The 23,256-nt window shown below is 46.5% G+C and overlaps 1 protein-coding gene and 1 long non-coding RNA gene across 2 annotated transcripts in view; one reads left to right on the top strand and one right to left on the bottom strand.

Moving 5' to 3' along the window:
- The window catches only part of LOC142576102 (calcium/calmodulin-dependent protein kinase kinase 1), a 254,529-nt gene that overhangs the window by 5,483 nt on the left and 225,790 nt on the right, over positions 1 to 23,256 (top strand). The gene's annotated exons all lie outside the window — the stretch shown is intronic.
- LOC142574064 (uncharacterized) overlaps positions 15,848 to 23,256 on the bottom strand; it is an 8,269-nt gene continuing 860 nt past the window's right edge. Inside the window, exons 2-3 of the long non-coding RNA XR_012826408.1 lie at positions 18,044 to 18,124; positions 15,848 to 16,093 (exon numbers count right to left, since the gene is read on the bottom strand). This is a non-coding gene — a long non-coding RNA (uncharacterized LOC142574064). The remainder of the gene's footprint in view (positions 16,094 to 18,043; positions 18,125 to 23,256) is intronic.

Below are 23,256 nucleotides of genomic sequence, written 5' to 3'. Positions count from 1 at the left end.
GTAGCACCGACTGGTCCTCGTCACTAAGCAACGAAAAATGTATAAAAAATCGTGACCCTTTCCGTTCTGTGAAATTGGTCGACCAGCGAAACTGTTTAGCACACGATACACAAGTAATAGATAATTTTGAAGCACGGTACGAACTCACTTATTGTCTCGATGGGTTGTCATCGTGACGAAACATTTGCACACTCATTTATTGTCTTGATGGCTGTTCATTATTTCACTCGCAACTGTAATCACATCCTTTGATAATGTCAAACCGATGCACGCACACCGCTGGGTGGTCAGTTAGGCCGGAGCGGTGTGACATCGCAGGAGGTATGTCTGCAACACGGAACGCGTAAACCGCTCCCTTTTCGGTACCGACACATCCACATTGAAATCAGCGACAACGACAACAGGAGTGGTGTTATCGCACCTAATTCACGCAAAGTGAGTAGTCATGAACCATACGGGACTATGAGTCATTGCATTTTTTGCTTGCTTACGGCCGTATGAGCCATTGATTACGGGGGTATGAGCCATTGATGATGACAGTTTTCCACATGCTGTTATGTATGCTGTATGCTTGATTATAAAGAATTTATGTGCTGTTCGCTTCACTTTGCTGAGTGCGTGTAGCCTCTGCCTTAAGGGGCTATGGGACATTGCATTTTTTGGTAGCTTACGAAAGCATGAATGCTTACGGGGCCAATAATGATGATAGTTTTGTCCACTGCGAACAGAAATGCACGGAACCTGAGCCATACACAGCCTCGCTACAAAACATTTGTCACACAATGTGTCGCAGGTGTATCACAAAATACAGTCATCAGCACAAGCACAAACGTGCAGGATCCCACATAAGATAAACACATGCACAGTTACATATGCAAACACAACTACATCAAATTAGCAGAGAACACATACGTAAACGCCGTTTTGCAGACGAGCGCACAAAACGTAATTGCACATGCGTAACATAAGTTGTAAGACAACCTAGCAAGCTTAGATTTACATCATGCGTATCTTTTAGAGGACACTAAAATTGGTATCTTCTAAGAATGTCGCCTAAGTGCTTCTTTAGAAGGTACCAATATCTTGCGGCGCAGTCTATTTTTCTTAGGACAATGTTCGCGCCCTACCAAAGAAAATTAAACTAAACAAAAAACATCACATTCATTGCAGCGTTTCTTTTGCCTGCTTTCATGCAGATGTTTTTGCATATCCACTGTCACATTTCACCTATTCCGTTTTTTTAATGGTTACTACGCAATTATCCCGATCTGCCAAAATGGGCAACTTGCATAACGTTTATGAATGCATGTAATACGGTGCACAAGCACAGAAGCGTCAGGTTACACGGAACGGAATTCTCCTAAGTGGCTCAGCCAGCGATCTATTTTGGAATAGCCATGCCACGATCGAGCGAATTGGCGAACGGCACACTAGGTTAAGCGCGAGCGCCACTTGCTACTGCTGTTGCCCGGGAGGGATGCTGCAAAACCGCAAAAATCTTTCACCGTCACGCTCGAAGAAACGCGATCGCTGACAGAACCATCTCTCCACCACCAGTAGCCCTTTATACCGTAGCCACGCCCCTATAGATTAACATTTATCTTTACACTATAGGTTATCCTTAGCCTTAATCTATGCGCTTCATTACCGTTACACATACCCTACCTCTATACTGAATGGCTCGAAAACGAGGCCGCATTCTAAACGCCACGATGCCATTCGCAAGGCTGGGGAATTTCGCCTTGTTCTGTGTCACTTCAGTACGTCGTTTCAAATGACGAGTGATCGCTTATTGCGTACTTCGATGAGCACCGCGCATGGCAAGGCTTCCTGTCACTCTTTGTACTTTCTATCGATATTCGCAGCGTCATATCTCAATACGAACAATAAGGTGGGAAACAAACGTCAGGGGGCTGCACGCTCAGTCCGGTCGGTCTTATTCAACGGGCGACTGTGCGAAAGCTGGCGTCAGACGTACTCATCGCCCACAGGCGAATATTTATGAGGCTGGCAGGTCGACGACGTCAAAATGAATAACGAGATCCGCTTCGTTGTGCAACGTTGGTGGATAACGCCTATTCATGAGGCGCCGTGTATCCTCCTTCGTCCCCAGGAATCTCATTGTGGGTCTTTGTTCAGGTTCTTTTGTTTCGTTTCTACTGGCCCTTGTACTGAGGACGTTGCGGCGTCTTTCACAGAACAGATGAGTGAACGACCGGGTAACAATGTGCGCTTCTTTTTTTCTTTGATTTTTTTTCTTCCCTAGACCCTAAAGCTACCGTATTCGGGGTGTTTCTTTGTAACAGACGAACAAGTAGTAAGCCCGAAGCCCCTGAGTGCCGTAGAAAAACACGAATCTCTCGTGTCTCATCTGAAATGTAGGTTCCTATTTCTAGTTGCACAATAATTAAATGATAAGAACGAACGTTGACCGTGCATTTCTCTAGTCGCGTGTGTGCGCGTGACATTTACTGTACCATAGATATTCACCGACGTGCAGTTTCGGGCCCGGACATTAGCTATAGAGGTCAATGCACCTTATTCAATTTCTCGATCCCTTGAACAATGTCACCTTGCGTGGCCCGAATCCTCCTGCATTATACGGCGGTATGATATTGAGTTTTCCGGATCGTTAAAGAATGATCTGTTGCAGATAACACAGTTATAGCCCTTGAGCTGAATTACTCAGAGAGGCGGACATTATTTGCACGAGAAATCGAAACACACCTTCAACTAAATAAAATAATTCACTAATTGCCTCCATAAGTAATTACTTTGCGATAACTTTTGCAACTTACTCGTAGCCAATGGGTTTTCAAAACGTATCCAATAAAAATCGATTCCCGAAATGGCGCAGGCTCGCAGATGTGCGCCATCAAACTCGCCGTACAAAGGTACTGTTGTTCACAAAGCGCTATTTTATGCATTGAAGCACAAAAGTAACTGGAACACCCATGCATTTCGTCTCACACTTTCAGAAGGATTATCTCGAAACTGGTGTTATCCGGGAGATTCATTTCAAGTGGATGCATCTTGCAAAACTCGCTGGATGCAATGTGTGAACATTAATATGTGCCGTAATGTCAAAGTCATTCACCAAGAATTTAATTAGTGAATGTTTGATAATTAATTGAACATGTGTCTCCATTTTACGGGGTAGTAAATGTCCGCATCTTCGACTAATCCCGTTCAAAGACAAAAATTATTCTAACTGCCACAGGCGATTTTTAAAAATTCCGGGAAAGTCAAAGGTTATCCCCCCGTTTAACAAAAGAAGACTAAGCTGTACAAAAAGAAAATTGTTCTACCTGCATGTGCGGTAATACCGCGTTAAAATAAAGAAACATCTCATGCTACACTTGCGTCGAGTTCGTTAGCACCGATATACTAACTGTGAAAAGATATTTGCTATAAAAGTACTATTGTGGACAGGTATACTCAAAAGCGTGATAGTGACGGATCAGCGAGGCTCTGTCCATGCGTGCCTTTTGGTTTGCGCTTACATTACTTGCCACTGCCTGCTCGCGTGACTGTCCGCTCTTTCGTGGGCTGGTTTTATGTGGACATTGCATTTGTGTCTTTCTGTTCGTTTGCGCTTTCATCTAATTCATTCATAAGGCAGTTATGCCGCGCTTACTCCAACTGGTGCTTCACGTACAGAAATCTTGGCATCGCACTGGAGATTCTTCGCAACACGCTCAGAAGGAAGCGGCTGAAGAACATACCGAGGAGTTTTGACTCGTAAGACGAGTCGTACAATGCGCAATCACGTGATTCAGAGTACGGAGATCCGTGTTCAATTCCCCACAACAAGAAAGGCTGGTCTTTTCATGTGAGCGCAGTGCAGCTACACCCGCGGGTAAAAAAAAAAGAAAAAATTACCGACGATTACGTTACTTCCTAATGCGAAATTTGAGCGCAGCAAATAAGCTGTTTCACCTTTTCGATAGATTGAGGCAAAGAAATCGAGCAACACATGTATGCGCTATCACAGAATTTTTTTTTTATTTTTCACACGTATTCCTTTAACAAAGACTCCACTAACAGTTCTTGACAGTCATGAAGGAAGCTTTGTGGTCGGAGAAATAGACTGATATATGTTCGACTTGGTACACCAATGCTTGATTCTCAAAGACGAGATCTATACAAGTGCCTCGCGAGGTTGTCGCAGCCGTGGGACGCGTTACGAGCGAGAGGAACGGGATGTTCTCCCGCATAAGTGTTAGGAAATTGCTGTTTGTCTTTATGTCAAGCCGCCACCGATCTGGCTCTCTGATTGCCACCGCACAGGGCGAACGGCAGCGGCAATTTCGGCTCGGGCGGTGCACATATACAGATCCGCCGCCACCGATCTGGCTCTCTGATTGCCACTGCACAGGGGTTGCATTGGAGGAGGAGCGAAGAAAGGAATTAAGTTCGAGCCGGCGCTTTGACAACCGGAGACTCGCAGGAAGAGGGGGGAGGGGGGCGGCGTGTACACCCAGCGGCAAACGATGGGGGCAGAAGCGCGCGCAGCAAGCGGACAACACGATAAAGGGAGGAGGGAAGAGATAGCAGCGACTGACTGATGCCGCTGACGCCGATAGTGAGTCAACCCCAGCTGCGGAGTTGGTTTCAGGGACAACGCCGCCGATGCCGACACAAACAATATGATACCCTCGCTTCCGCAGCGCTAAGAACCAGGTCTAGCCGTGGGAAGGTGGTCACGTATTCGTCGACGTGCCGGGGCCTACGTGAAATAACCGGCGCGTCGGCAACTGAAGAGCACCCTATCCGCCACACAAGAACAGGGGGGGGGGGACCCTTTCCTCCTCTTTCTGCATGGCGGCGACGGTGTTCTATGCAGTCACGTTATCTTGACTCTCTAGCGGCGTCAGCGGCATCCAGCGGTATCAGTCGGTCGCTGCTAGCGCTGGGGGGATGAAAGGGGGGCGGAGCTGGTTACGAGGCCGACGACAACGCCGACGACGACGCGAAACCCAGGAACGGACGCCAAAGAGCTGCGCTCTAAAAAAATAGACACTCTGTGTACGTCAAAGAGCTCGTGGACGGGGAATTCGCTACTGAAGCTACCCTTTCGGCGTCCCACAGAACAAGTATTGGTTCAGAATGTTGAACACTTGAGTTCATTCGACACATGATGAACTCGTAATTCGTAACCCTCTTGCTGCCGCGGAGTTTCGTAAGAACGTCAAATCAATACAACGAGCTTGCAGGGAGGTGGATACTTCAAGTTAGTGACCGTGTGTTAAAGGGGGAACGCCTTGAATCAAGATTTCGGTAACAAGGGGATAGATAGATAGATAGATAGATAGATAGATAGATAGATAGATAGATAGATAGATAGATAGATAGATAGATAGATAGATAGATAGATAGATAGATAGATAGATAGATAGATAGATAGATAGATAGATAGATAGATAGATAGATAGATAGATAGATAGATAGATAGATAGATAGATAGATAGATAGCTTTATTTCTTAGCCATCCTTAGTCTGAGTCGTCGCTGTTTGAGTACAGCTCTGCCCTAGAATTCGGCATGTCCAGGAATTTCGCACATCGCGTATTCGGCTATCTGTCGAATTTTCTGTGTTCCAGCGTCACCAAGTGGGCCGAATACACAAGAAATTATATTTCAGAAAACCGACCGAATTTGAACAACTTCAGTAACATCTTTTCTGTGTTGTAGCTAAATTTCGGTCAGCAGTAAAACACTGCTTTAACGCAGCCAGGCAGCTATGTATAAGTGCTGCAAACACGCATGTAATGTGAAAGGCGCACCCTCTCGACATGGCTAGCTGAAAGTTATTGAAATTCGGTCGGCATGTTCAAATATCGTTTCTAAAGGTGGCGCACACCCAGTAAGGTTTGGGCATTGAGGTGGAGTTCGATAAATGACCGCAGGGGTTACGTCCAAAGTTCCTGGATACCATTGCGGTGTCTTCGTCACAACCAAACGATCTGTTTTATGTAGGCCACTAGCAATTGCCTTATAGCGTGGGGCGCAGTATGTGGTGCTTTCTTTATCGTTGCGGCAACAGCTCTAGGGAAGCTAAAGAACTTACCCCATGTTTAGTGTTCATTGCTATTTCAACTAGCTCTGCGTAAAGAAGGTAATATTATGAAGAAAGGCAAAGCCCGCATTTTGAAGCGAGGGCAATTACTACGGATATCTTGCACAGCAAGATTGCTTTTACTGTACAGCAAACGAAAGCGTATGATTGGTTCACTTTCAATGTTTTGGCTCAGGTGATGCAAAATAATGTATGGTTCTTTATCGCCGAGATGAAAAAGAAAATACAGTTTCTGTATTGTTAGTGCGCTGTGGATATTCTTCCTTTCTTTCAGAACCTTGTACCCAATAAAGTTAAAGGGCCACAATTTGTTCGCTCAATGGTGGTGCCAGTGTCCGGTGGCTTTCTCCGCAATTACGCCGTTAGGCGAAGCCAAAGAAGTGCACGCCCTCGTTCTCACGTGAAAACATTCGCTCAACGTTCTCTCGTTCAAATTTTGTTTTGTTATTTATCCTTCAGGAAACATTCTTATCGGCGGGAAGAAACTTACTGCCCCAATTATTATGTCAATGGCAAAAATGTAGGTCTGCGCAGATAAAACACAGAAAAAGTCGCAAAATATGTTTCTAACAAAAAAAAAACGCCGTGTTACGCTTCGAAATTTCCCTGTATTCATGTTCAATATGCGCTCACCTGGCGCTACCTCTCAATTATTTATAGCTGCTTTCATAAATATTGCTCAGGTACGCTCCTTGCTCGTCAACTTTTTAAAAGGAGCGCCTCTCTGCCGTCGAAAAAGTTGAGATGGAACAGGCACTTGTGCTTTCGGCGCGCTAACACTAAAGCGAAAAGCGGTGGACCGTTAAAAGTAAGGGGTTTCTCGTGACAAGTTTGAAAGTTGCGAGAGGAAAACGAAAGAAACAATGCAATGTAAGTACAGGTAAGTGCGTATTATAAGAAATCCCCTAGCCTGCCATAGAAAAACAACAACAACGCAGGCGCAAAACTTTCTAAACATCGTAATTGTCTGCTGGGTACCGGAGGAAAGAAAAAGAAAAGCTTGGGAGAAAAAGAATGCAGGTGCCTCAGAAGCCCAGTCTCTCTCCGTCTTTGAACATTTATCGATCATCCCCCTCTATGTATAGGCGTCTCGCTCGAACCAACTGAAGCACCGGAAAGGTTAAGGAAAGTCAGGCCATGGTTGAGCCCACCATTCCCTGTTAAAAGACGAAACAAAACAAACAAGAAAGCGGGAAAATCAAGAGGGGGGGGGGGGGGGTGTGCGTCGCTTATCCATGCACGACAGCGGCGGCGAGCACCTCGTTCCTCGGCATTCGTGGCTCCCAAGTGCAACACGTTCCCCCTCTAAACCTTTCCGCTCAACCCACTTTTTTTCACAGTTTCCATTGCAGCTCTTACCTTTCCGACACTCGTAATGCCTCCCTTTCTAACCCTTTCTGGCTTTCCTATAATAAATTCTATCTCTATGCGGCTCTCTCTTGTTTTATTGAGGGTGCCAAATGCACCGCCTTCTTGACTTAACGCACGAATGCAAACTTTTCTCTTCAAAATATGCGGGAGTTACTCAGATTCACAATCGTCAGGTGGCGACGCTTGCGCGCGTTACTCTGTAGCCGTTTGTGTACTCTTGACAAATCCGCTAAACACATTCACTTAGCAAATCGGCTTATGTAGTTCACTTTTATTTTTCTTTGCACGCTGGCGCTTTTTCTGCTTGTAGTGAGATGTGCGGTTCATGTGTGAGACACACACACAGAGAGACACACACATATACGCAAACAAACAAAGCTCTTGCGGATATTTTTTTCGATAAATTATGCTCCGTGATTCCGCGTCTGTCATTGGTTGGTTGGTTGGTTACTTGCTTGCTTAGTAGCTTTATTGATTTAAAAATTGATTTGCGGAATTTAATGTCCCAAAGTGGAGCCGACGCCGTGACTTGCACTGTAGTGGAGGTCTTCGGAAGAAGGTTGACTAGCTCTGTGTCTTTTAACTTGCTCCTTAATCTAAGTATACGAGCGTTTAGGCATTCTCCCGCATCATCAGAATGCTGCTTCGGTGGTCGGGATCCAAACCCCCGGCATCGAGTTCACCGTAAACACTGAACTTCCAGCGCGCATTGCTTTTTTGTGTGAAACACTCTTTGTGCCGTCCACAGTCCGTATCTAAGTTTCTCTCTTTGTGTACTAGCCTGTTGAAGAGGGGGTGTTGGGCGCCTGTATGCGAGCGCGCTGATTTTTCAAATATTCGTGCGGTTCCTGCAATGTGCTTGGTAAGTGTCACGCTTATAATGCGCGTATATTCGTATGTACCTGCGGGGCATTTCAAAGTGAAGCTGCATAGCTAACCTTCTCGGACTTCGTACACCATCGCAGCAGACGCTTTAGCCTAGCTGCACGGATCACACTCAGCGAAACTCCGAGGACACCCAAGTTTTTGTTATGAGTCGCGAATGTTAAAGTATTAATGTATCTCAGATGCGTTCAACCGTCAAGCGGAAAGATTGCCGAGCGCCGGGTATCCTTAGCACCTGCTCGTTTGTATAGCAGAGGCCGAGGAGATGCTTCTTAAAAAAAATAAAATGTGGAGCCGCAGCACTAATATGCGGACAGATTACCAACGAATCTATTTAGGCTGCATGCATGGGGCTGCGTACATGGGCTCATACATTATGAAGTCGTGCTTTTCTTTTACATACGGCACCACACTACACCTACACAAGGGCCGCCGTGCGCGGTCACTACACCTCCCAGGCACCTACCGCAACCGCAACCGCCGCTGCAGCCGTGCAAGCTACTCCGATGCGGCTTACGTTATCACTACCAAAGCGCAGGCCACGTACCAAGCGCCCTCGCCACAATATTTACCCCTCTCCCCTACCCGTCTCTCTTCCTGTCGACGCGCCGTCTCCCCGATGCGGACGTAAGCCGTCCAGGGTACCCCCGTGGGAACGCATGCGGAGTTAAACAGATTTGCTATAAAAGATGCGCAAAAGGACGCAATCGTGTGAAGCCAGCGCACAGCGTAGGCTGTGCGCTGGCTTCTAGCTGTGATACCTTACGTTCACGTGCTATCGCACAATCCGAAAGAGGTGGCCCAACATTATGACGCGAAAATCGTGTTCTCTGCCTGCCAGAAGCTGTCAAACCTTCGCAAAATCATCGACCCGGAAGCAACAAAGCAACGTGACTGCATCATAAAGCACAGGCCGCCTTCGGTTGAATGGACAGAAGGTGTAGTTTCTCAAGTTCTTTTAACGTGTGGACGTTGACCAAACTGGTAGATACGTTAACGATTGGTGAAGGGCGTGAAAAATGGGCGTGAATGAAAAGATTTTGAAGGTTTTGATGCAAGTCATTGTCTAACTTGCAAAGACTGTTCATCCGACCTTGTAAACAGGCACGTCATTAAGGAAAGTAAAACCCTTGTGACATAGAAAATTGCAGAATCTCCACGGATTTCTAGAATCGGGGAGGGATGTGCCAGCATGACCTCCATCAGGTGCTCAGATAAAGAGTTGGCATAATAACGCAAGGGCAGATGATAACGCCTGGCTCTGACAACGTATATCATTACATGTGATGCATCCACAATAGAAATCTGAAGTTCAGCGCTCGTCCTCGTCTCATCTCCGTCCATGGGGTCGCGTTTATTTAGCACTGCCGCCTTTTCATTAATAATCAGATGACCACCTCGTGGGTAAGCGAGTGCGTTGAGACGCTTGGCGCGTTTTGATGTGTCCTTACCGACGCACAGTCAGAACGCAGGTGACAGCTTCCGCGCACAAGAAACGGACGCGTGGTTCGCCCAAGCTTCCAAGAGCGAAGGCGACGTGGCGTCGCGGCGGTGCCCCCTCCCCTCCCATCACGCAATGCAGCGCCTTTTGCCCTCTGTGCTCCGTCGAGGGACGCGCGTGACCGGGCGTCGCAGCCAATGGGAAGCGCCGTTGAGCTGCGACGGACGAAAGATGGTGGCTATTTTGCTCAGTCGTCCATTTGACGGTTTGGCATCAATACGTGAATTACGCGCCCGATGGTGGCGTCGAACCCAGGTCTCCCTGCATAACATTGCGATGTTCGCGATGGCACTTGCCCCACGTGCCATAGTGTTCAACGGGTCACAGTGCTGGAATGAAACGGGCTGATATTTGCGAATATTACCACTGTCTTTGGCCGTTGTACAGCTCTTCAAACAGACATCTTACCATTCTTCCCTCGGCCAACATCAAACATTGCCTTCCTGCTGGTGACGTCACTGCGCCGACGTCTGACAGAGCAAATTCGGGTGAACTGCTGTTTTGCATTTGCGAACTGTGCAGTGAATAAACATGAACTCTGCAATAACGTTAGGGTGGTGATTTGCATAATCAATGCGCAAGCTTACAGGTTGCATAGATGAGGGTAAAGGCAATTGTGTGCACCGCATTTAAGCCATTCAGCTCTTCACGAATTCTTCACTTCGCATAGATTCAAATATGCATGCGCCAAATGGGCATAGTTTCTGTTTTTAAACATTCCTTTTCGCAGCTTCGTTTGTGCTACCTCCTGTGACGAAAAAAATGGCATGCAAAACTAACAAGCGCACAGACGACGAGAAAGCATTGAAATGTCCCCGTTCAGCTTATGCCCGGGCCCCCTTCGTTAACGTACTCCTTCTTCAAGCCGTACGACGAATCAAATAAATTTTTTAAGGAAAGGTAAGGAAGTAGCAACGCAGGCGAACTAACGTCTGCTCAGAGAAGATGTGCTTAAACTTTGCACTTATCTTGTATTTGAATTTATGACGGCGAAGTCCTTAACGAACGCATTTTTCCGCTCATATGGCGCGACTTCAAGAGCGAATGCGGGAGTGCAGGACGAGGTTCGAGAGCGCACTGTCTGTTTTTTCGTTCCATTTTGAGTTAATGAATCTGTGCCTAATTTCCTTAAAAAGAATAAACTTTTCCCGAACTCCACCTTGAATATAGAGAATCTTCTTTAGAGCTTATGGCGTTCGTTTGTTTACTCATTTATTTATTTGTATTGGTTCAGCTGCCAGAATGTCAGTGGTGCATTTCAAAGGAGCATGCGATGTTTTCAATCCATCCAAGGCTTTTGTCCTAAGTGTCTTTTTCTTCAGTGCGTGCTTAGGTGATACGAGGACTCCGTTATTTTTCTAGCAAAGATATCCAGAGAAACCGTTTTCGGAATGCTCCTTGATCTTTAATTGAGCAACAAAGCAAACAATATAACGCGTCACTTTGAGTACCTAGAAGCGTTGTTGTCTCCCAATAATAGAGAAACCGGAGCGGGACACCTTTTGTGCGGTCTTTACTGCGAACTTACGCTCACATGCCCAGTAACCATTCGGACGCCGTGGTTAACGCTTATTGAGTACCCAGAAAAAAAGTCACGATCGAAGACCATTTGCGGGACGCTTTACGTGCTCAACTGCGGAAGCTGGCTTTCACAGCGAAAGGATCTTCGTGAGGAGGAAGTAATGAGTGCGGACCGTTCAGCATCGCTCTTGCCATCAAGAAACCTTTCCACACGACAGCAGCGCAGACGTTGGTGCTGGAAACAGGCCATACATTTTAATTTAGGCTGGCGTAGCAGCTTCTTTGTACCACCCGTTCCCGTTCTGAGATGTTAAATGTAATTATTGCCTCGTTAGTGGCATTGCAACATCTAAAAAAGTACGAGTAAGTTCTGTTTAGGATGAAGAGAATGTTAGCTGTCTTTCCTACACTAGCGCTACACAGCGCAGAAAATCGAGGCGTACGCAAAAGGAATGGCGCAAACGAACCTCCGCAAATGGGATAAATATTTTTTTTCTTTTTTGTTCTGGGAAGCACGCCAGCGTATGAACCTGTCACGGAGAACGCAGAAAACCTTTGCAGGAAAAGAACGAATGCATTCGTGTCCGCATAATTAGGAAATACAGCGCGAAGAATGAAAACATGCGCGGTAGAAATTAGGTAAAAACAGAAGAAGAAAAGAAAGTAATGTCGTGCCCGCGAAGGCGATGGTTACGTAATGCAGCGAACATTAGGAGAAAGCATAGCAATAGTCTACCAGGAATCCCGGCTTTTCGTAAGCCAATGTCAAGGTGGCTGGCTTCGCTTAGTCGAGCAGAGTCAAGCGTCTTGGTGGTGTGTGAGCCGGCAACAGCGCGAAACGCGTGGAATAATTTAAAATGTCGAAAGCCGCAGGTTGACGTTTCGAGGAACCGATTTTCTGAGAAACTATCTTCGCTCAAGGGAATTCCGTGAACGGAGATAAGTACTTCGTGAAATAATCATCGCTTCAATATCCGGCGTACGCGTATCTCTGGCGCAATCCGCTAACTTGCGAGGCCGTTAAGGAGGACCCCTCACCAGGTCTGCCCATTGCACTGCGCAGTAACGATCGTGTCTGCAAAGTATTACTCCGATAGACGCGCCGTGGAAGGAGCTGCAGTTTCAAACCAAACGTCGTTTTCCCATCTCCTTGCCAGCGCCGCGCTCACCGCCGGATAATCGACGTATGTCGCGCAAGTGCGCCTACGCACATTGCAGTTCTGCGACGTTCGCGCACAGTGGCAAGTGCTTTTGAGACTTATTCAATGCAACAGCGGTTATTTGCTTTCATCTGTTGCAGGAGTAGACGAACTAATGTGTTGAGAGATAGTAAAACCTACAAAGCGAATGTCTGCGTGTCTTTGCTTCGTATACCGTGGCAAGAGAGATGTACTTCCCGTTTCGCCTGCTTGTTCCCATGCCGTGCAGTCGTGCGTCCAGACAACGAAACTATCTCCTTTCCTACCGTGTACCAGCGCGCGCTCATGCTCTGAGAACCGCTTGCGTCTGCCTCAGTATTCGCGCAGCACTGGCCTATACCGCTAGTCAGTTGTTCTCGTGCGCAGTGCCCGCAAAATGGTGCGCTGCGCGGAACGAGACAAACGCAACAGGTCTCGCACGAGACCGCCAGTGAAAGTTCGCCGCGCAGAAAAAAAAAACAAGAAGCGAGGGGAAGAAACGTGACATATGCGTCACGCGATCCTACAGTGCCGAGATGGGAGAATGCAGGGAAGGAATTCCCCTTCCCGAGGTGAGACGGGGGCAAGTGGAGAGAGTGTCTATGCTGGCCGTGACGCTCGCCTTCTGCAATCGCGTGTTCGCGGCACTGAAGTATTTCTATCTCGCCTATTAATGAAACAATAAAAAAAAAACGCTTGTGCTAGAAAGTTCTCTGGTTGGCACGCAACAATTTTCATCGTATAACCAGAATTTGCTATGTGGCCTGGTAAGGGGCGCTTTAAGAGGCATGATGAGCAGGCGCGAGGTTATTCGATGGAGGTGCAGCTTTTGTCATCTGCTCATACTTCAGCGTGTGCTAAGTTAATATTTTACTATTATTCCTCTGCGTGTGCGCGTGTCCATAATATTTACTTCGCATCTCATAAATGTGTACGTTGTTTTCTCTATACATATTCGCGTCTTTGCTATCTGATCTTAGTGTGATGACAGAATTTGTGTTTCGAAAAAGTGCCATCGACACCCTCCGAAAGTAAAAAGTGGCACAAGAGCGGAGTGACCGTCGTCCACCTTATACGAGACATAACCTCAACATTGCATCCTTGGTCATAAGTCATGTTAGATGATCCGATATAGTATTTGTGGGGCAAATGCCTTTCTTAGACAGGACAACAAAAAAGGGGGTTAACAGAGAGGCCCGATTTTTATTAATCATATATTAAGAAGCCAACAATGACACCAAGGTCAACACAGGGAAAATAACTTGTACTTACGAATTGAAGTAAAGGAATGATAAATAATGGAAATGAAAGTGGATGAAAATCAACTTGCCGCAGGTGGGGAAAGATCCCACAATCTCCGCATTACCTGTGCGACGTTCTTATCAATTGAGCTGCTGCGGCGCCGTTTCCTCATCCACGTTCTACCGTATTTATGTTTTACTACTAGAACTAACCCTGGCAGTGTTAACCAGCGCCATCACTCACAAACCTTGGCGGCGGATGTGGAACATGTTCCACATTCGCCGTTACAGTAGGTATAGTAGTAGTAAGGTTAGTTCTAGTAGTAAAACTTACTCAAGAAAGGTGGATGGGTAAACGGCGCCGCAGTAGCTCAGTTGGCAACAGCATCGCACGCGTCATGCGAAGACGTTTCCCCCTGCAGCAAGTTATTTTTAATCCACTTTTATTTCCATTTATTTATAATTGCTTTAATTCAATTACTAAGTACGTTGTCCTTGGTGCTTTTGTTTCTTGGCTTCTTATGATTATGATTTTTTCAAAAGGACGACATTCCGCCTTGCCGTGTCACTGGACTACGAGAGCAACAGAAGAGCAATTTACGCATAAGATGTGCTAAACACGCCTGTTGCCGCAATCCACATTCACCGCACAGATTCTGTGCATCCTGAACGAATTCAATCTTCAGCACAACCGCAAGCATGCCCCGTTGTGGTTGGCTCCGCCGCATACCTTACACACGCTCACATAAAGCATTTGCTAGCATTTTGCATTCCTTCAAGTGATGGCGTATAAGCCTGTCTGAAGCATCTCTTAACGGCATATAAAAAGATTGTGCAGGTGTAGATATTGCAACAATATAGTTCTTTCTCATGGATATGTATAGCTGCGCGTACTGATTTTAGAACATTTCTTGAGATCAGGGGTTCAGATCAGGGATATGTAACCAGGAGGCGGAGAGAACTGTGTCTCGCAGGAAGGCAATCAGCAGTCGTTGCGTTCTCTTCCTGATTGCTGCGGGCCCTGCGGGGAAGACGATGTCTTCAAAGGTCCTGTGCGAAAGACCATTCTTTTGTAGGCTGCCGATCATCGCTTTCTTTTCTTTGTCGACCTGTGGGCGTAGCCAAATAAAATGTTGGATGTCGCCGATATCGCCACAGCAGACATAGAGCCGGAAAGCGCATCACCAAGTCTTGAATGCCAAAGCCGAGGTGTACGTGGAGTCCGTTCTGATTCGGTGCAGCAGCGTTACCTGTTCGCGAGTAAGTAAATAGGTCACACAGGCGCTTGTGTACAGTCTTGCGGAGCACCCTAAAATGATTTCAGATTGCATCCTTAGAGTTCTTAAAGGTATTTGGTGATCTCAATCTTGGAAAGAATGTCAACGCTGCTTGATCCCTGTTTATGTAACTTCTATCCCACAGTGCGCTACTCCATCTGCCGGCCCCCTTCTTGATTCTGGATGTGCGGTTGTTTGTTTTCTACAAGGATAAGGCGTCTCTTGTTCTGTTACGTTTGTCGGTAGCTCACGTGGTCTCTTGAATCCTAAGCGCGCTAGAGTTAGCGCGGCAGAAATTAACTATACCACCTTAAGGTCGCACGCTGTGGTTACACAACTCCGGCCGCCTACTGCAAAAATTGGCGATGGGGAAATATAACCCGGCCAAGTTTCGTGCTTGAGCGCATAGCCCTCGACGTGGAGTATTACAAGCGCGCGTTGCATTTGACACGCGGTCCTGAAATAGAAACCCATGCCTTTTATGAAAACGCTAAGACGCTGTTGCGGGACCTATATAACCGGCCGACCCTGTAGTTGCATTGCGCAAGAAATGGCCGGCATGCGAAAGCGCACGTGTGGGTAGGTCGCCACGAAATACAGCAACAACGATAGCAAAAGTTACGAAACTACAATTTATAAGAAACACGTCTGCTAAATTCTGTGAATAGCATCGAGTTAGTTCCAACATGCGCGCTACGGCACAAACAAAAGCGTAAGTCGCCACGAAGTACGGCCAATAACGGCAGCAGAACTTATGAAACTACAATTTATAAGGCAAGAAACATGTCAGCGAAGTTCCGTGAATAGCATCAAGGTAGTTTCAACATGCGTGCTACTACACAAACAGAAGGCAATTACGCCTTTCTCTTTTCCTTTAGCGGACTCTCGCATCTGGAAGACGGCAGAGAATTCTCACGAGACGTCTGGCATATGAAGTTGCTGCTCTTGATGTTCAAGTTCTCGTTGTCATTCCCGTTCTGTATTCTCCCAGTTCCTTTTCCGCTCTCTCTCTCTCTCTCTCTCTCTCTCATTGTGAAGAGTCTGCATCACAAACAGAAAAAGAATTCACTTTTTTTGTGTCGGCAGGACCTTCGCAATTCACAACAAAGCTCCTTGTCGTACATCTGCGGTAATGTCTCTAGTCGTGATCACATTGGCCTACTCAAAGACTGTTTCACCGTCAGAACTTGCGTCAAACGCCGATAAAGGAATTTCGATTACACGATAGTTCCAACTCTCTTCACTCGCCCACCTATACTTTAATCTATCTGTATAGCCATCATTCCTTCTCTTTTACTTGTATATACGCCGCAACGCTTTATGGATCGCAAGGCAGCAGAATTACGCGGTCGTTACAAAAAACACTCACGTCCTCTGTCCGCCGCGAAATGGCGGTAATGCGACAGATAACCTACGAGACCCATTTGTTGAACTGACCGAAAAACTAAGATGTTCTGCTGAAACGAAAAGTAAGTTTTATGCACTGCTCGCGTGTATGTATATGTTTTGTTATATAGAGCTTTAGAAAAGCGCTCGCAACCGCACATAAACGCATTACTTATGTAAAGAAGTGCTCCTTGGTTATTGGGTTCCCACAATATATGTGCGCTTTCTAAGGTACATTGTTTGACCAGTTTCAGTGTTTAACTGCCCCAAGAAATAGTGTTCTGGAACATGGGAGGGGGGAGGGGGCACCCATGGCTCCCACTTCATCCTGAATTCTCGTGATGACTACGCTCTCAATATAGTTGATCTCTAGGAACTGTTGAAATGCGCTTTCGCCTTCTTTAGACTCGCCTGAAATGTTAGTTACGAGCGCATAACGCATCAAATTTCAGAGATCGTTTGTCCAATCCAAGCCTCCGTAGGTCTAATGAGACGCGTCGGCACAGAGATGACAGGTTGGTTGCTAATGGATTTACTTGGCTTAAATGTGTTTCAAAGGCGGCACCAGACGGCGCCCCATAGCTGTCTTCTAAAAACGCTATAATGTTATAATAAAAGCATGTGTTGCATACGTGCTTGAATCAAGCACGGTAGGCGACTAGTTGGTCAGCAGTCCGTTTTAGTGGGGATCACAACAAGTCACCATCATCGGCGTGTTCCTCACGTTTTCCCTCCCATACGTTAAACTCAGTGTCTTGAAGGGACACGCATTCTTTCCTCGAAACTGTTTCACCTTGGAACGTAGATGTTGAATGTGAAAGCCTGAGACAAGGATGCCCTGACGCCGACCGGCGTGCTGAGGTAAAGAACAAGGTTTCCGTAGTTTTTTAAGAGAAAGGTTTAAAATGTCCGCTGCATTTACGGGCACGTTGACGTCATACAGTCTGCGCCAATAGCCGAGAACCCGATACTGTGGGTTCGAAGCATTAATGGCGTACACAACAGTCATCGCGTATTACCCAATGTCTTCTCACATCCACATTGACTTGTCAGAAGAATAAAGTTAGTGTAAATCATCATCATCATCATAATCATCATCTCATAGCGCGAAATACACAAAGTTCCTGTTCCTAACGCGTACAACGACCCTGCTGCACATATGCGATCGTTGTCTGACCGAGATTTGCCAGTTAGCTTTAAACATACATATAAGTCAGCACAGAATTCTTTTTTTTTTTTCAACTAATGCCCTGGTGGTATCAAATTGACCCAGGTGAAGTAGCTGAGGTCCGTGTCCTAATAGTCTCAGCAGTATTTCGAACTTTGAAATTTTTCTCAGCAGCGTAATACACGGCCTAATTGTAGCTGGTATTGATAGCGTGTAATGATAGTGACAGTTTACTGCCGATTATTTATTTCTAGCGAATGAACGATGACTGTAGCCCGGGCACTTTTTAACCGCGTGTCTCAGTGTTTCTATAATACGAGGTCATTTAACCAGCCACAGATCTGCTTGGAAATTTATGGGCAATAAAAGCATTTAGTAATCAACAAGGGTAGTAATAAATAGTTATAAGTAATAGTTATAAGTAAGTAACAACTTACCTATTAAGCAGTGGTAGGTAGGGACAGTAATCCAAATAAGACAGGACTTCACAGGCAGGTGAAGACTTGAGGGGATCACCACTGGGGGAACAAGACATGTATCTGGCTGCAGCGAACGTTTAGCAACAGTTGCGGATGGCTCAAAAAAGCAATGTAATGCGAAAGAAATGAAACAAACCATTTTTTTTATTCTTTTTCTTGAGCACATGAAAGATATGCCCAAATTTCTAGCCCGCAAGCAAGTATATAGTGGTGTCACTTGACAGGGACATTTTGCGAGTTCATAGCGCAGAAATTTGTTTTACGTTCATGCTCCAACTCAAAGCAATGACCAAACAGCGATAACAGCGAGAACAGTGATACCGAAACAGAATAGTAGTAGCTACCTGTCTGTTTGGGTTTTTGTGTTTCGAACAACTCAGACGGCGTTTGCAAAAAAAAAAAATTATTGTTTAGATCGCATGTTGAGTGCGGTGGGCTCGCTTATTCTTGCATTTCAATCTGAGTGAATAAAATATGCTTACAGTCTGCTCATATTTTTCGCCGTTTGTAGCGTGCAGAAAACCGCTGCGGAAAATATCTTTAGCACACAATCTGGAACCTAGCTTTAACAATTTTTTTCGGACAAAAAAAAATATTGGAAAACAATTTTTCAGGCCGTTTTAAATTGAGGAAATTTTGCGTCACTAGTTTCGACAAGGAGACCACTTTGTGAAGGCCTTGATCCTGAAAAGCCTTTTGGCGGAACGTCGGTTCCAGCCTCGCATTCCTTCTTTCGATCACTGTTGATCACTAAGAATGGCAGTGTTGTCCAATCACTCGTAGCTACATATTGCATGCTCCTAGAAATATATGGTTGCGAGGTTTTACTTAGGGGTGCGACCTCTGGCCTCTATTTCGACCCGCCATTGGCGATAACATCAGCGGTCGGTTGGCGGAGCCTAAACAAAGTAATATTGACGTCATTGAGGAATAAAAGCTACAGCAGGCCCAGCAAGCTGGTATTGATTAATCAATAGCGACTGCTTTCGTCCGACAATGTCGTCTCCTAAATTGGTATACATTTCGACGTTTCTGCCCCGACAGACTACATATGATTAGGTTAAGAAAATTTTCCGTTGTTGATTTTCTTTACTGCTTTGGTATCTGTCTTATTTTCCCAACCACCAAAATACTACTTTCTGTTACATGTGTGTTCGACCTAATAGAGAGAAAAATATTCATTCTTTATCAAACTTTCCTGAAAGCCCTCTTGTGTAGAAGCACCAGTAGTAGTGCAGCATTCACACGCTTTTGCTGACAAGAGAAAGTTGTAAGAAATAAGTTTGGGCAATAAATTGTTTTTAAGCTAATAAAATGTTATTCATCACAACTTTTCTCAAGCTATTAGGTTCACGCATAAATCAATAACTGGTGCGTGGACATGACGGACACACTCGCCGTTTTTTTTTTTCCTAAGCCCCGGCCTTTCCAATTATCGTGTTCAGTTTGACTGGAAATACGTAGACCCACCCACTCTGAACCTTGACACATAGGAGGCGTCCAAATCTAGCGCATGGCGGCCGCTTCCTTGGAGTAACAGACACAAATCTTGAAGGCGATGCATTTGTCGATGGAATACGCCCGAAGCCATTGCATACCTAGGCAGCGACAACATTCCAGTGGCTCGCTGGCACCGATGATGTTGTCGATTTCTCTGTACAACCAACGAATTATTTGTTTCGAGAAACGAAAACGACGCCGGAATTCACTTTCTGCCATATCTTCAAACGCGTTTCGCACCGCCACCCGCTCTCCTCCTTCCTCTAGAAACGCCGGCATAACAACCTAAGTTCCCAACGGAAGCGCCATTTTCTCGAATTCAATTATGAATTGGATTCAAACGTGCCATTCCGCAGCCGAAAATGTCGCCTGTTGGATCCAATCCAATCCACCAGACGCGCCAAGCGAAGCCGTATGATCGCTCCAAACTTCCCAGCTCCCGTCGGTTTCCGCGCCTAGCAGACGAAATGCTCGGTGGGAGGATGATTGACAGGAGCGTGTCGTCATTTTGACGTCACCAAAAACGTGGCCGTGCCCCGCGGCTGGCGACGTCGGTGCGGAGTAGGCCAATCGCGCGCACCAGTAAACGAATGAACGCGCCGAACAACCATCTCCGATCGCACCCCTGGAAACATATGTCACAGCCTACATGTTTTGGACACTACATATTCCTATGGTCGCCTATTTCACGTAATATTGCGCGCGTGCAGGGCCCACTTAACTTTGCTCTACGTCTCAACCACAAGCATCGCACCAACCTCCGACGTACATCTTGACGTCATCATAGCATTGCGACTAAATCAAATGCATGACTTGGTTCTGCACAAGAGTGCACATGGGTCGGGAACAGCAAAATAAAATTCGCATGCAACTTTTAAGGTTCTCTCTGAATGGTTCAGAACATCGCCGCGCACATTCGGGGTAGTGGAATCTCTACTGCGCTCAGTACGTGAATTTCTCCATGGTCAAACACCGCTGCAAGAGGACCCCGAGTAGTTCCTCAAGAAGTTTGACAACGGGAACACAAACTTCGCGGTAGTCACATTCGAGCAATCAGCGCTTGCAAAGAGTAATTAAAAGAAGCGCGTCACAAGGCCTGCCGACTGCACTTGCGTTCCAGGGAACAAGAACACGAAACTTCATTGTCAGCAGTGTGGATAATGAACTTTCTTCACACTATCGATCATCCAGTAACCGACGTGGGCTTCATGCACGCAAGAAGGAAATCACAAGAAGCAAATCACTTGCGTCTTTCTTTAGAAACCCTCCAAACGTATTGAACGTCAAAACGTATTGGAAGGAGACGAAGTTCTTTTCAGGCAGAACGACGAGTCTTCCAGCTCTATTTCTTTTGTGAATTCCTTAGACTTTTCCAGTGAATGGCTGTTTCCTGCTCAGTTGCGATGGAGATGGAGCCACACGCACGTCCTCCCGGCTAGGCAGTGCCCGCGTCGGTTGCCTCCAGGAATCGCAACAGCACCGACAGCTACACTGACAGCGACGATACTATGCAGTACTATGTCAGCAGTGAGAAGTCTTGTGACGACACCTTCGAGCTTGTGCGAAGCTGTAAGGCAAAGAGAAGATTTCTCAGCATATCATCAAATTCGAGTGCGTCCACCATGAGATCTTCGCGGAATACCGAAGTACTCACCATCATTTTCACCTCAGTTCTCGCCGCTAACAACCTCAGACGCCTCAGCAGGGAAGCCATGCCTTCTCATCCAGAGGCGCTGGTTCCGAATGAAAACAAGGACATCAGCGTAAACACCCGTAAGGACGTCCTAGCAATTTATTTTGAACACGCGGCTACGTTGGATTCTTTGCGCAAAGTCATGGAACTTAACGGGATGAAAGTTCGCCCTAACACTTCGCCTGGCAAAGAAGTCAGCACTGGCGTAATTTACGATGTTGACGAGACCATTGCCGACTTCGATCTGTCGATCTTAATCAAGCCAGTTACAGAAAACACTTTCATCACAAAGGCGTTTCGTCTCGGCACGTAACGGTGTGTAAAGGTCATATTTAAGGGCGAATCCTCCGATCACATGAAAAGGTTGGCCACTTCCCACACGCAGCTCGCCCCTTTCATATCGAAACCGGTGCACTGCTGGAAGTACACGAAGTGAGGTCATGTGCGTAGCGTGTGCAAAAACACTGCCGTGCGTTCTCAATGCACTGGGCCCCACGCCACTAACGCTAGCGAAGCTAGTGTGCTGAAACACATGAACTGAAGCTGCCCTCCCAATGCCTCCTCGAAAGAATGCCCTTTGATTCGAAAGGAAATGGCAATATTGAAGAAAGTTGTTAGAAACCACTCGTGTCACCGAGAAGCAGCAACATCTCTTAAGCGACGATGGTCAAGTCGCCGACGCCCATAAGGAACCTCCAAAGCCTCCTACGCGAGCCGCGTACATCACCACCCCCTCTTTCGCCCAGGCAAAACGCCATCAGTTCTAAGGACAAAGGAGCATCAAACAACAAGGCAGCGGACGCTTGGGCTGAACTACCGAGTTTAGGTGCACCTACTGAGCTAGATCAGACCCCTAATGCAAGGTACATTTCGTCTGTTCCTGATATATTCACGGACCAAGATCACCAAGATGTCAGAAACGCATCATCATATGATCGCGAATAGACATGACCGTGTGTATGACTGGCTGCCGGGCCATTGCGGTTTCTTCGGCAAAGACCTCGCCGACAAAGCTGCTAGGAAAGCTCACGAAGGAGCAAACCTTGTTTCTGTACATTTATGGAGGACTGGCGCAGCCCAACAATTGAGCACACCGCATGACATAGGAGAAGTGGCACACACCTGTTTCACCCAGCATCCATTGCATTCCCTCGACCCATCATGCAACTGCGACTTTTACGTGGGCTTTCGCGAAATGAGGAAACAATGTTGTGCCGCTTACGCTTGGGCGTCGCATTCACCAATGCCGATAAGTCTTTGATTGGTATGGCTGATAGCGCCGAGTGCGTCCGCTGCGGTGTCGAGGAGACTATAGAACCTCTACTGTCCTTCTGCCCAACTTCGGAAAATGAAAGACATGATCTCTACACAGCTATAAATCAATTAGATACAAAACCGATCCCCTTGACGAGATCTTGGGGCCATGGCCTTGCATATCGCAGCTATAGAATGCCAGGAAAGGGCTCCTGCCATATTTGAAAACTACCGGATCGAGAGCGACCGTCTGTAATACGGCGCGAGTGACCGTCAGTGGATACAGAGCAGAAAACTTTACCACGTTGGCGATATCCACAGTGGACTTTCTCTTCTCCTCTTAATCCTTCCTTCCCCTTTCCCCTTCCCTCAGCGCACGGTAGCCAACCGGGCTCAGTCCTGATTAACCTCCCTGCCTCTCCTTTATCATTTTCTCTCTCTCTCCGAAACGTATTCCAGCATGTGCCCAGCCCACTCGGATGAGCTATGCGCAATCTTAATATATACACAGTTATACGAAACTCCGTATCGATTCACGTCCTTCCAATCTATATCCCGAAATTAAAGGTGTAACCCTGGTCAGCGCAAATCGCTTCCTTCCCTTTGAAATTCCGCATGACGAGATTTGTTCGACTCAAACAAATGTCGTGCTTTGAGCTTCTCTCGTCCAGTGCTTCATGGCTGTGATCGTTCGTAGTTTTGAGCCCGTACGATAGCATTTTCT

Source organism: Dermacentor variabilis, chromosome 3, assembly GCF_050947875.1.
Source record: "Dermacentor variabilis isolate Ectoservices chromosome 3, ASM5094787v1, whole genome shotgun sequence".
Lineage (NCBI taxonomy): Eukaryota > Metazoa > Arthropoda > Arachnida > Ixodida > Ixodidae > Dermacentor > Dermacentor variabilis.
Note: the sequence above shows the minus strand (reverse complement) of the source record. Positions and strands in the feature narration are given on the sequence as shown.